The sequence below is a fragment of the Centruroides vittatus genome, unplaced genomic scaffold, assembly GCF_030686945.1.
Source record: "Centruroides vittatus isolate TY-2023 unplaced genomic scaffold, ASM3068694v2 contig_717, whole genome shotgun sequence".
Taxonomy (NCBI): Eukaryota; Metazoa; Arthropoda; class Arachnida; order Scorpiones; family Buthidae; genus Centruroides; species Centruroides vittatus.
Window position 1 is genome coordinate 1 of NW_027122456.1, and position 13,007 is coordinate 13,007.

Genomic DNA, 13,007 nt, shown 5'->3' on the forward strand with positions numbered 1-13,007 from the left:
AATACGGCCCCTGTTCTCTCTTAAGAGATCGTGGAGGCTCATAAGCATCCACGTACAAACTTTGAACAGGAGAAGTTCGAAAAGCCAAAATACTTGGTAATGAAGAAGGAAGATTAATTAAAATACATTCAAAATTATATGCTTGCTATTTCAGGCCTGTACTTTCGGGTACTTATGGCACTCTACGATGCTTTTAAATTTTGATGCTAATCGCATGGAGTCTGCTTCTACAACACTCAAAGGTACTGTAGTGCCATTATTCTAAATACTCGTTTCAGTTACGAGTTAGCTCTGTTTATGTCGGCAGCAACAATCGCAGTATTTACTATGGTTGCTATGAATAAAGTATTCGGTAGGCTTTCCCAACGACTATATTTGGCAAGTATTAATAGTAACAAATAACATGACATTCGAACGGTGGAATCGTTCGAATGTGAGACTAATAGGTTTGCTGTCATTGTCCTCTTCATATTTTTGATCGTTTTGTGCGTAATATCGTTGTGAATACGTTAAATTTATGTGAATTCCTTATTCGGAAGATCATGGGAACAAAACAATGTCAAGTAGGACCACTTTTTCCAAATACAGTAGAGAGTCGAAAATCGGCACCCTGGTAATCGGAATCGCCCGATAATCGGCACGATTTTCAGTCGGACTGTGTCGTGCTGAATCGAACGTTTTTGATACTAGATTTACTTCTAAAGTATAATTTTCATGTTTTTATATTCTTCAATATATTTATTTTGTTTGTACAAAATAAAGAAATAATTTTTAACGATACGATAGCCTCAGTTATTATTATAAAAATTTTCGTTAGGCTTAAAATCGACGAAAATTCAACACGAAGCGACACGCAACGGAGAAAAATTCAACAGGAAGCGACACGCAACGAAGAAAAATTTGAACATCGGACAGGTTAATATATTTTTTCGTACATAGACCGTAATCGGAACAAATCCCTAATCTGAACAACCCCAGTCCCCAATTGATGCCGATTTTCTACTCTCTGCTGTATTTTTGAATTAGAAGCTAAAATTCGCTATATTCGCCTATTCGGAATTCTCGCTGCCGGTAAATCGATTTTCGTGAAGACACCTATTGCGTACAGTAATAACAAGCACTGCCTTCAAAATTGGTAAATTTTGGTGCATTTTTCAGCAATTTATCACTGTTCTTTGGTGTCATTTCCGGTCGGTAATCGAACGCTGTTTTCTCGCTTCCGGTTAATTATTTTCAAAACATTTTTTGCTGTCTCTATCTACACCAATTACGTAACATTATCGCAAATTTTCATCAATTTTTGTTCATTAGATTTTAAATTATGGAAATTATTAAAACGTATTCTATTTGCATCTTTTTAGTTTCTATCACAACAGTCATTGACCTTCCGTCTGAAAACTTCGAGTAATAAACTAGAAGCTGCTTTCTTTCCTTGCCTATTCCTCTGAAGTATTGCATATCATAAATTTTTGGAATCAGGACTATCTGTTGATTTCAATTATTGTACTTCATTCCTAGTAAATTGCTTTTTGCCATATAGCTACAATATGAATGCGTCTGATGACTCACCTTTTCCAGCAGCCCGTATGGCTGCCAATGGAGTAATTTCTGAGCTTAAGGGTTACATAGCTATAAATACTAAATGCAAACTCTTTACTCCGTCATACCGATTTCATTTTCGATTGTATAAATCGCACAATAAAAATATATGAAGATAACACAATTCTCACTATGTTAACTGAGATAAAAGATAAAGTTGAGAAACTCTATGACAAAACTGATAATATCAAAAAAATTAAAATTACACTTCTACATAAAGTGCGGTGTTACAATCTGGAAGAGCTATCCACCCTGTTTCTTCGAATACCCCAGTAAATACCCTCGAATACCCTCCAAAGACATTTTTTTTTATTTACAATAAAGAAGGAAATAAAAACAGTGAAGAAACACGAAAGATCATTCAACAACATATTAACCCATCTAAATTAGGCATCGGAGTCGACAGAATTCGTCGTATTGGCGGGGGAGGTGTTGCAATACATTTACACAACAAAGACGATCTTAACAAGCTGGAAAATTGCATACAGGAAACAATTCCGGAAGTGGTTGCTAAGAGACCAAAAAGGATTCCTCACATCGTAATCTACTCCACGCCAGCACATCTATTACGTGAGGAACTCTTAACCCATATATACGAACAAAATTATATATTAAATGAAAATTACTCTGAAAAAGAATTTTGTGACCAATTTAAAATTAAATTTAACATGGGACGGAAAGACGCTCCATATATAAACTGGGCGGTGAAAGTTTCACCACAGTTAAGAAAATATTTATTTATGGAGGGTAAAATAAATCTGCAATGGTCTCGCTGTCCTGTAATGGACTTCTGTCCAGTATTACAATGTTTTCGTTGTTGCAAATATGGATGTAGGGTAGAGAATCGCCTAGGCGAGCGATTCCCATTCTGTTCGCAAGATAACGAACTTTTGTGACGGAAGAACCGTTAGAAAAACCGTTGCGGTTTGAATCAACGATCGACAGACGATTGGCTGGCGGAGAATGGCCGTTGGCCGGACGTTGCGGAAATAGCGAAGCGGATTGGTGGAGGATTCGAACGCCGGCTACTATTTAAGAAGTAGTTTCGGCGGGAAAGAGATGGGATCGTTTTCTATCGAAGTTCTAACTATCTCTCTCTTTGGACGTGACGGAAACCTGGTGAAAGTGAACTCCAGTGGTTTATTACGAACTTTTCGGGACTCAGAGGTGTTGCTGATTCTAAGTTTGTTACCTGAGATCGTAAGGTGTTTTTCTGACGAAACCTGTACGGATAATAGTCGATGGTCACTTGATTTTGTGCATAATTGGTTGTAACGTTATTTTGTATATTTGTCTTGTAAATATAAACTTTGTGTTTTGTTCAACCGACTGGGTGTTATTTTGAACATTACTACGGACACTCAGCTAAATATTGTGAGCAAGAAACAATTACCTGTAGCCAATGTGCTGGTGAACACTCGTATAAACAATGTCCCAATAGATCCACAAAACCAAGATGTATTAACTGTCACCACAATAAATACAGCGATATAAACCATAATGCTCGAGACAGCTCCTGTCCAGTTTATCAACGAATAAAAAATACAATAATCGAACGTACTGAATATGGCTTTTAACAACTGCAATTACTTACGTTTTCTACAAATAAATTTGGGGAGAGGAATTTCCTCAACATCTCAACTGGCATCCATCTGTCACAAATACGATGTTATATTTATACAGGAGCCATATTGTATACGGAACTATCCGGCTTGTTTACCCACTCGCTATCCGATTCTAAAAGGTACTGAACTATACCCTTGGGCTATAAATGTCATTGTCAATACTAACCTCTCTATTCTACATCGCATGAGTGTATCAAATGAACACCTTGTATGTAACGAATTATATTTTAATAACAACACCTACATTATTATCAATATTTATTGCCCACAGCATGAGGACATGAATTTAATGATTAATAACATACAGAATATTATTAATAAATTCCAACACGCAAAATTCATCATTGTAGGAGATATCAACGCACACTCTCCTACATGGGGAGGAGACCAGCAAGACAACCGTGGAGAAACTTTTGAGGAATTTCTTGCTTCTAACGATCTACAACTACTAAACAATCCACTTTCACCCCCCACTTATGTCTCCAGACATGGTACCACATGGATCGACATTTCAGTTTGCAGTCCTGAATGCATGGCTGAACTCGAGGATTGGAGAGTACACCGTGAGAGTAGCCTTAGCGACCATGCATACATCTCTTTTAATCTAAAAATTAATGATAATAACTACGCAACCACTACAACTAAGGACAGATTCAACATTGCCCTCGCCGATTGGGACAGCATACAAAATTATCTGTTAAATAACATGCTAGCATATGACTTCAATGACTCCATTGATATAATTGCGGAAGTTCTTGAGCACAACATTCACAAAATTAATTACGCCTGTAATAGGTATATTCCTAAAACCTCTCCTAAACATAGATCTGTCCCTTGGTGGAACAGTCGGCTCTCAGAATTACGTAAAATCAACAACCTTCTAAGGAGGCGATTTCAGTCATGCAGAACTGAGCCACACCGAACCAATTTAAAACAGCAATATTACGACCACCAGGCTATCTACAAAAAAGAAATAAAAGATGCCAAGATCTTATCCTGGCGGAAATACTGTAGTGCTGCCTCCTCCAACCCATGGGGATACCTAACAAAATTATGCACTAACAAACTACGCAAACCCCAAATTTTAACTACTGCTGATCCGGGATCAACGAATCAGCTAATAACTGACCGTTGTCTCCTAGATTCCTTAGAACGGCAAATAGATACCTTCTGCATTAATGACAATGCTGAAGAAGATACCCCATGGCAAAGGCAATTAAGACTGGATATAACCCCGTACACCAATAATGATTATTCTCCAGATTTTACGTATGATGAAATAAATAACGCTTTTTGCAGACTCAAAGATGGTAAATCCCCTGGAATTGATGGCATAAACGCCACAATTGCCAAAAACATATGGAGACTTATTCCCTCTCAAATATTGCAACTCTATAATACCTGTTTAAGCTTGGGGACATTTCCAGCCCCATGGAAAATTGCAAAATTAGTACCTGTCCCTAAACCAAATAAGCCTAATGAACTCAGGTCGATCTCATTACTATCAGTCTTCGGTAAAGTCCTTGAGCGACTAATAACAGATCGTTTAACTTGGCATATTGAGAACAAGGCACTCCTTAGCAACATTCAATACGGTTTTAAGTAGCAAATTTCCTCTTCAGATGCTATTTATGATGCCGTACAAAATATCAAAAATCTACTAGATAACCATAAATACGTGCTCGGTGTTAGTTTGGATATATCTAAAGCGTTCGACAGTGCCTGGTGGCCTTTCGTACTCCTTCAACTAAGGAAAACTGCTTGCTCATCAAATATATATCATCTATTTGCAAATTATCTTCATGGTTGCAAAGCCATACTAAAATATGGAACATGCTGTGTGGAACGCAACATTGTACGAGGATGCCCACAGGGATCAGTATGCGGACCTCTGCTATGGAACTTAACTTTTAATGCTTTTTTACAAGAAAACTTTGGATATGACTCAGCTACCGCCTATGCAGATGATGTGCTAATTCTTACTGGTGGGAGATCTCGTGCACTACTGTAAAAACGTGGCAACGAGATACTCAAAAAATATATCAATGGGGAAAACAATACAAATTAAACTTTAATCCGAATAAGACTATAGGAATCGTATTCAACAAGCCACGACAACCCAACTTATACCTTCGCAAACCTTCAATCAAAATGAATAATATGCCGATTAAAATTGAAAAAAGCATTAAATATCTCGGCGTATGGGTAGATTTTAGACTTGGCTGGGAGGATCATGTCAAATATATTGCTAAGAGAACAACCTTAATCATTCATGCTTTCTCACAAATTGCTAGGAAAAACTGGGACTCACATCAGACGCTATAAATATTATTTATGATCAAATTTACATTCCCATTATTACTTACGGTTGCTGTAGTTAGGGTAACGCTATTCATAAAGTTCACCTACATCGAAAATTAATATCTTCACAGAGGAAAGCACTGATTTTAATAACGAGAACATATAGGACAACTCCTACTTGTAGCTTACAGGTACTAGCTCGAAAACCTCCAATTACAGAGATTATCCAACTCGAATACAATCTACACCAACTGAAAATAGGAACCAATATTTGCACTTCTACCGGTGAAATTAGATCGGAAAACTATGAAAATCATAGTCCAACTGCTGAAAGTCTACCTCCATACATTAACAACCTATTTCGGATTGATCCTCCCACACAACCCGACTTTGAAATTTATACTGATGGTTCTGGAATCGACGAATCCATCGGTTGTGCTTTTGTAGTCTACAAACACAACATGGAAATACACAATGTAAAAGGCAAGTTACATAAAGCAAGTATGGTATTCCAGGCGGAATTGCTAGCTATATACATGGCTACCTACTGGATCGAACTTTACCAGGAATATAAGAACGTCCATATAATCAGTGATTCATATTCTACAATTCTACCAATGAATATAGCATCACTTGGACAAGAGTACATCAGGGATTAATAGGAAACGAACGTGCGGATCAATTAGCTAAGGAAGCCGCCAGGGATATGACTACTTGCACTATATATAATAAGATCTGCCAGAGAAGTGTCAAAAAATTATTATACGATGATATACTCCATCGTTGGCAAAATAACTGGACTCAAAAACATAATAACATTACTTTCAAATTCGTACCAGATGTTAAAAATTTCCATGATACATACGAATGGGTTAAACCAAGTTCTCCTCTCACCCAATTTCTTACTGGACACGGTAAATTTTCCAATTATCTTCAGCGTTTTACGAACAAAAGAAATGCCTTATGTGCTATCTGTAATCTTCAAGATAACATTGACCATTATATATTCGAATGCATTTCTCTCGAAACAGAACGTCTCAATCTAAAAATCACTGTAAACAGCTACAATATTGATTGGCCATGTGATCACGACGTCTTCATTAAAAACAAGGAAATCTTCAATGCTTTCTACAAACTCATTAAAAGACACGAAACCATTGCCACATTTGCCACTAGGGACTGACTTACGTCGCTTCCTCTCCGTGCAGTGGTTTTCTCCAAACTACTACACTACACAGTTACTTACCAACCATGGTAAATTTGCAGCCTACCTGCACCGTTTCACCAACAGGGACCCACAAGTCTGCCCGACTTGCCAAGTGGAAGATGGCCCCGATCATTACCTCTTTGAGTGCTATACTCTTGAACACGAACGCATGAATATTAGACTCCTCATGGATGAACTTAATATTAGTTGGCCATGCAACCACTCTGACATTTGGGCCAGCAAGGAAATCTTCCTTGCCTTTGAAAGGTTAGCCAGAAGCTTCAGCAACCACTCAATGAGGCTCGTCAACAACTAGATTCAGCTGCCGCCATCGGACACTTCCTCTGCAGCTGGCAGCCTACTCATCACGCGATCTCATTGTACTACCCGTGGCTGTACTACTTACACTACGGTCTGTCTCCTGCTTGCCTGTTGCGTTGCATTTCTTATATCACCATCAGTAATACTGTTCAGCATGTAAATTTTTGTACATATTTGTTAATTGGCCTTCCTCTCTCACCACATTGTAATACTTTCCTTTGTTGTTTGTATATCTTATCTTATATACATTCTGCGATACTGTTCAACTTGTATATAATTGTACATACTAGTTATTAGGTTTTTACTTTTGCCGCCTCATTGTGACACGTCTTTATTATTATTATGTTTGGTTAAGTGAGATATACTCGGTTAACACCGGTGGCTGTGTACTATGCCGGACCAAAGTCAAGGCATAGTAACCAAAACAGAATTTAAAGTGTATCAGTCTGTGTGTCTGTATTCAAGAATTTTCTCACAATGTGACATGTATTCAATATAGTTGCCTTCTGTAGTGTGATGTATGTGTTTCTATTCAATTCTAATGTGACCAGGCTTTTGTGTAGTGTGTGTGGTATGATACCCGTAGAGGAGAGAACAACAGGTACAATAAGCACCCTATCCATCCTCCGCAGATGCCTTATTTCCTAGGCGAGTTCTGTGTACTTGCTAATTTTTTCAGTGCATGCGTTTTGTATATTGAGAGTGTTTGGAATGGATATGTCTATAATGTATGTGATTTTATTGTGTTTGTCAATGAGTGTGATGTCTGGTTGTTGTGGTAAATTGTTTTATCTGTGATTATGGCTCTGTCGTAGTACATTTTGTGCGTGTTGTTTTCCAATAATGTCTGTGGAATGTATTTGTAGTATAGTTTGTGGATGTCTACTAATTTGTGTTTCTTTGCAAGCTCTTGGTGTATTGTATTTGCTACGTGATTATGTCTGTGTAAATAATCTGTCTGTGCCAAGAGCTTGCATCCAGAGGTGATGTGTTGTATAGTTTCTGGCATAATGTGACATTCTCTGCATGTGTCATTTGTGAGTGTTGTATCTTTGAGTATGTGTTTTCTGTAGTTTTTAGTATTTATGACCTGATACTATATGGCAATCATGAATCCTTCTGTCTCCCCAAAGAGGCATCCCTGAGCTAACCAGCTGTATGACGCAGTTTTGTCAACAAAATTCTGGGCCAGATCATAAGGATGCCTGCCATGGAGTGCCTTTCGAGCCCACGATTGCTTAATGGTGTCTATGCTTTTTATATGTTGTGTTGTGTCCGTATGATGTGAGTGTAAGTTTAATGGTGTGTTATTTGAGTCTGCTAGAGTTACTGCTTTATGTAATTGTGGTGTTTCTTGTTTTTTGTAGAAAAACTCTCGCAGTGACTGTATTTGTTTGTAGTGAAGGTTAACTATGTCAATCAGGCCACGTCCGCCAGCTTTACGTGGAACGGTTAATTCTTTCTGTGGCAGATTTAGGATGATGTTGTTTATGCTTAGTAAGTGTTGTTCTTGTTTTCCTTTGGAGTTGCTCAAGATCTGTGTGAGTCCAATGTATAACTCCAAAAAAATATGTGAGTACTGGGATGACATATGTGTTTATTGCTTTAACTTTGTGTTTTCATTTAACTGTGTTCTGAGAATAGCAGTTAGCCTACTTTGGTATTTTTTAATTAATCTTTGCTTTATTTGTGTATGTTCTGTTAGTTTGGCCTGTTGGAATCCTAAATACTTGAAGAACTCGCCCTCTCCATGGATTTAATAATGTCTCCATTTCCAAGTGCAAAATCTTCTTTCTTCAGGATTCCTTTTTCTATGTGAAGTGTTTCGCATTTATTTAGGCCAAATTCCATTTGTATGTCCTTGGTGTATGAATGTGTGATTTGTAGGAGTTGATGAAGTTGTTTTTGTGTGGATGCATAAAGTTTTATGTCATCCATGTACTTGAGATGTGACAGTGTAAACTGTGTTGTTTTTTCGTGTCTGATATTGTAACCATATTGCGTGTTGTTTAACGTTTTGGATAATGGGTTCAGGGCTAAGCAGAACCAGAAAGGGCTCAAGGAATCTCCTTGAAAAATTCCTCGCCTAATAAAAATTTGGTTTGTTTGTATGGAAGTGTTATGAACCTTGAGATGTAGTGTTGTTTTCCAGTGCTGCATAGTGTTTTGAAAGAATGCAATGAGTGATGGATGTATTTTGTACATGTGTAAAATATGTAGCAGCCAACTGTGTGGAACACTGTCGAATGCTTTTCTGTAGTCTATATATGCCATGTGTATGTTTCTGTGTTGTTTGTGTGCTTGCCGTAGAATGACTGAATCTATGAGTAACTGTTCTTTGCATCCCCTGTGGTTTCTACGGCAACCTTTTTGTTGTTCCGTTACAACGTCGTGTTCTTCAACATGTTTGTATATTTTGTTTGCGATACAGGATGTCAATAATTTGTACAGTGTTGGAAGACATTTAATTGGTCTGTATTGTGTAGGGTCTGTGGTATTGTTGTTTTTAGGTTTCATATAGGTGATGCCCTGAGTAAGAAAATTTGGCATGTCTTGTGGATTGATGATGACGTGTGTTAGGTGTTTAGCGAGTTCTTGGTGCAGTGATGTAAACTTTTTGTACCAGAAATTGTGAATGTTGTTTACACCAGGTGTCTTCCAGTTGAGTGTTCTGTTAACAGTATATTGGAAATCATGTATGTTTATTTCAGCACAGGGCATAGTTGGTATGTTGTGCAAGTTTCTGTTCTCCTCCTCGATCCAGTTTGCATCAGCATTATGCGTGACAGCACTGGACCAAAGAGAAGACTAATATGTTGTGAATTCTTCTTCTGTTGGTGTGCCACTTTGCTGTGTATCAGTGTTTGCTTTGTTATTAATTTGTCTGTAAAAGAATTTTTCATTGTTTGTAAATAATTTATTTTGTTGTTTTCGTAGTGTACATGTTTTGTATCGTTTGAGTCTATGTGCTTTGGCAGCAAGTTTTTGTTTTATTGTATCAATGTATTCTGTAATGCGTGTGTTGTGATGTTCGTGTTTTGTGTGTGTTTTTATTTTCTTGAAAATGTTTTTCAGCTGTTTCCTTAATTTGGGTGTTATGTTGCTTTTAGTGTATTGTGTCAGCTTGCCTAATTGCTGTCTAATGTAATTTATTTGTGTTTCTATTCTTCTCTGCCAGGCAGGCTTGTGATGGAATTGTGTTTTCTGTGTATTTGTCTGTGATTGTACTTTCAGTCCATGGTGTTTCACTACTGTGACTGCCCCAGCATAAACTAATGTATGAATGTCTGCGAGTGTAGAAATTGAATGAATGTAGTGTGGTAGTAAGTGAGTGTTTACATAATTTAGTGTTTTTCCTACTTCCTTTGACGTGTTGATTTTTGGTATTCGTGGTCGTTGTGTGGGATCTGTACCTGTATATTTAGTGAGTGTTTCCTGAAATATAAGTGAGAGCGTATTAACTAAATCCATGTTTATGTTATCAGTGATGGATGAGGAAGTGTCTGTAGTATCAGTAGTGGTAATTGTTGTATGTGTGTTATTATCAATGCTTGTTACTGGATTATCCTGACTGGTTACGTGATTTTCATTAATGTTAGATGTTTCTGTCTGTTGATGTATTTGATCAGCAACCTGTTGTTTGATAAGTTCAAGTGTTGTTTGTGAAATAAGGTTGTTGTGTATAATTGTTCTTTTTTGATCAACAACCCTTTGTTCGGTAACAGTGAGGTGAGAATATTGTTGTGTGAATTTATGGTGTAGTTGTTGTCTGTATGCTGTCATGTTTGTTTCGAGTTTTGTCATGGTGTAATAATTACGGATGATAAACTCGTTCATTTCTACTGTCCATTTCATCCGTTGGCGTGGTTTTCCAGCCTTTGTGGTCTGTGGATGCATTGCCATAGAAACACCAAGGCTGGGTTGATTCCTCACATCTGTTGAGGGCATTGCAGTAGCCATGCTTGGGCCGGTGCTGCTTTCGCCACCGGTAACCAAGGGAGACTGTGGCCTATTTTTCGAACGTGAGCCTCTGCCTAACCCACGAACGCGGACCTTGTTAACCCGGGCGACGTCCAAGCCGGTATCACATTTAGATCTGGTTACTACCATGATATATATCTCCACAGAATGTGGGTGTGTGGTCACTTTTAGCGTCATTTCTCCCCATAGACCTTACTGGCATGGGTGTACCTACCAGGAGCTTGTGCTCCAGCCTGCATTGCCCTATGGATCAGTAAAATTACTGGGCTCTCCCACCACGACCAGGTGGTGACCACAGGAGAGTTATTATTATTATTATTATTATTATTATTATTATCATTGTTATTATTTTGTTTTATATTTTATTTCTCACATTCATTTGTAACTTTATATATATCTGTAATTCTGATTTATGTATTCCGTATTGAACTATGGCAGTGCTAATCGCGGAGCCAGGATGTACATTAATTTGTACCTTTTAATAAAACTGAGAGTAACGAATAACAAATCAATTATATCATCTCCGAATATGTTGAGGTTTGGCAAATTTTTGATGAAATTAATTTTAATTCTAAAAAAGAGCAAACCGAAAAGTACAAACGAGTTTTATTTAAAAAGCTATGTAAATGTGAAGAAGCAAAATTTTCAGTAATTCTGACTACACGCGAGATATGACACGTGACCATCCTGTATCTGTCTGACACCTCAAACTTTTATCATCAAAATTTAATAGCATCAATTCATTGTATATACAAGCTTAATCTTCACTTTCCTGAGATATTAAAAAAAATAGATGCCAACACAAACACAAACAAACACACTACATCCACACAAAAAATTATCTTACAAATTTTCTGTATTTCTCGACTTCTGAAGGTTTTCTAAGTCCAAAACTGTAAATATCTAAAGATGAAGTCCCGGATCCAAATATTTCCGTTTTATATAACAGTCGGAAAAATAAAATTAGTTGTGTATAATATTTTCATTATTGTATACATTTAATTTAGTCATGTTGAATTATAAAATGGCTTTAAAAGAAACTTCAAATTAAAATATGTGCTAATTTATGGCTAACCCAATAAGCGAAAACATACTATATAGAGTGGCTGTGACCATCGTTATAGCACTATTAGTGGCATACATGGATACTATACCTTTTACACGAGGTTGGAATATTCTAGCTCGTTGTCTTTACACAGCACAAATGCCATGCTTTTTGACTAAAAGGAAAATGGCGGATATGTATTGAATTTTCCTCAAACGTGGCGTCCCTTCAGCCACTCTATGTAGTATATTCTAGCTCGTCAGGTTAAACATAATTTTTCCTGTTATTATTTTAGCATTCTGAAATAGACAGTTTTGAACAAAAGCTATTTAAGTATCTCTTATTACGAATTAACGAGAGAGTATTTTATTTACAACAATATATGTTTTTATATTAATTACGTGAAACTAGTAGTCCGAAACACCTCCTAGTGGGCATTCTAGCAGCAGGGGGTGTCATTCCGTGGTATAAATAATAAATTCATATTACAAATAATAATAATAATATACTGAATTTCTCATCGCTTATCCTAATAAATCGCAGTCAGAAACGCAATAACAACGCATTTATTGTTATTTTAATACTGTTACGCAAAAACTGAATGTTTTGTTAATTTAAATAATAGCTCGGGGCGCCCCTAGTGGCCCTTCTAGGCATATCGTTACAGATATACTGAAACGCGACCAATGGCTTATATTAATAGATGTATTACATAAATGTTTAATACTATCTGTGTTTAATATAATAAATGGGAATTTGTTTAGTTATAATTAACATAATCTATAATATAAACCGATGGCATTTTCACGAGTTTCATGAAACATAACAACTGAATTGGAAAATCACCTTTGAATATGCTACTGAAAATTAATACACAATAAAAAGCATAAGAGGCAACAAGTCTTAATTTTAGTTGTTATCCGTACAG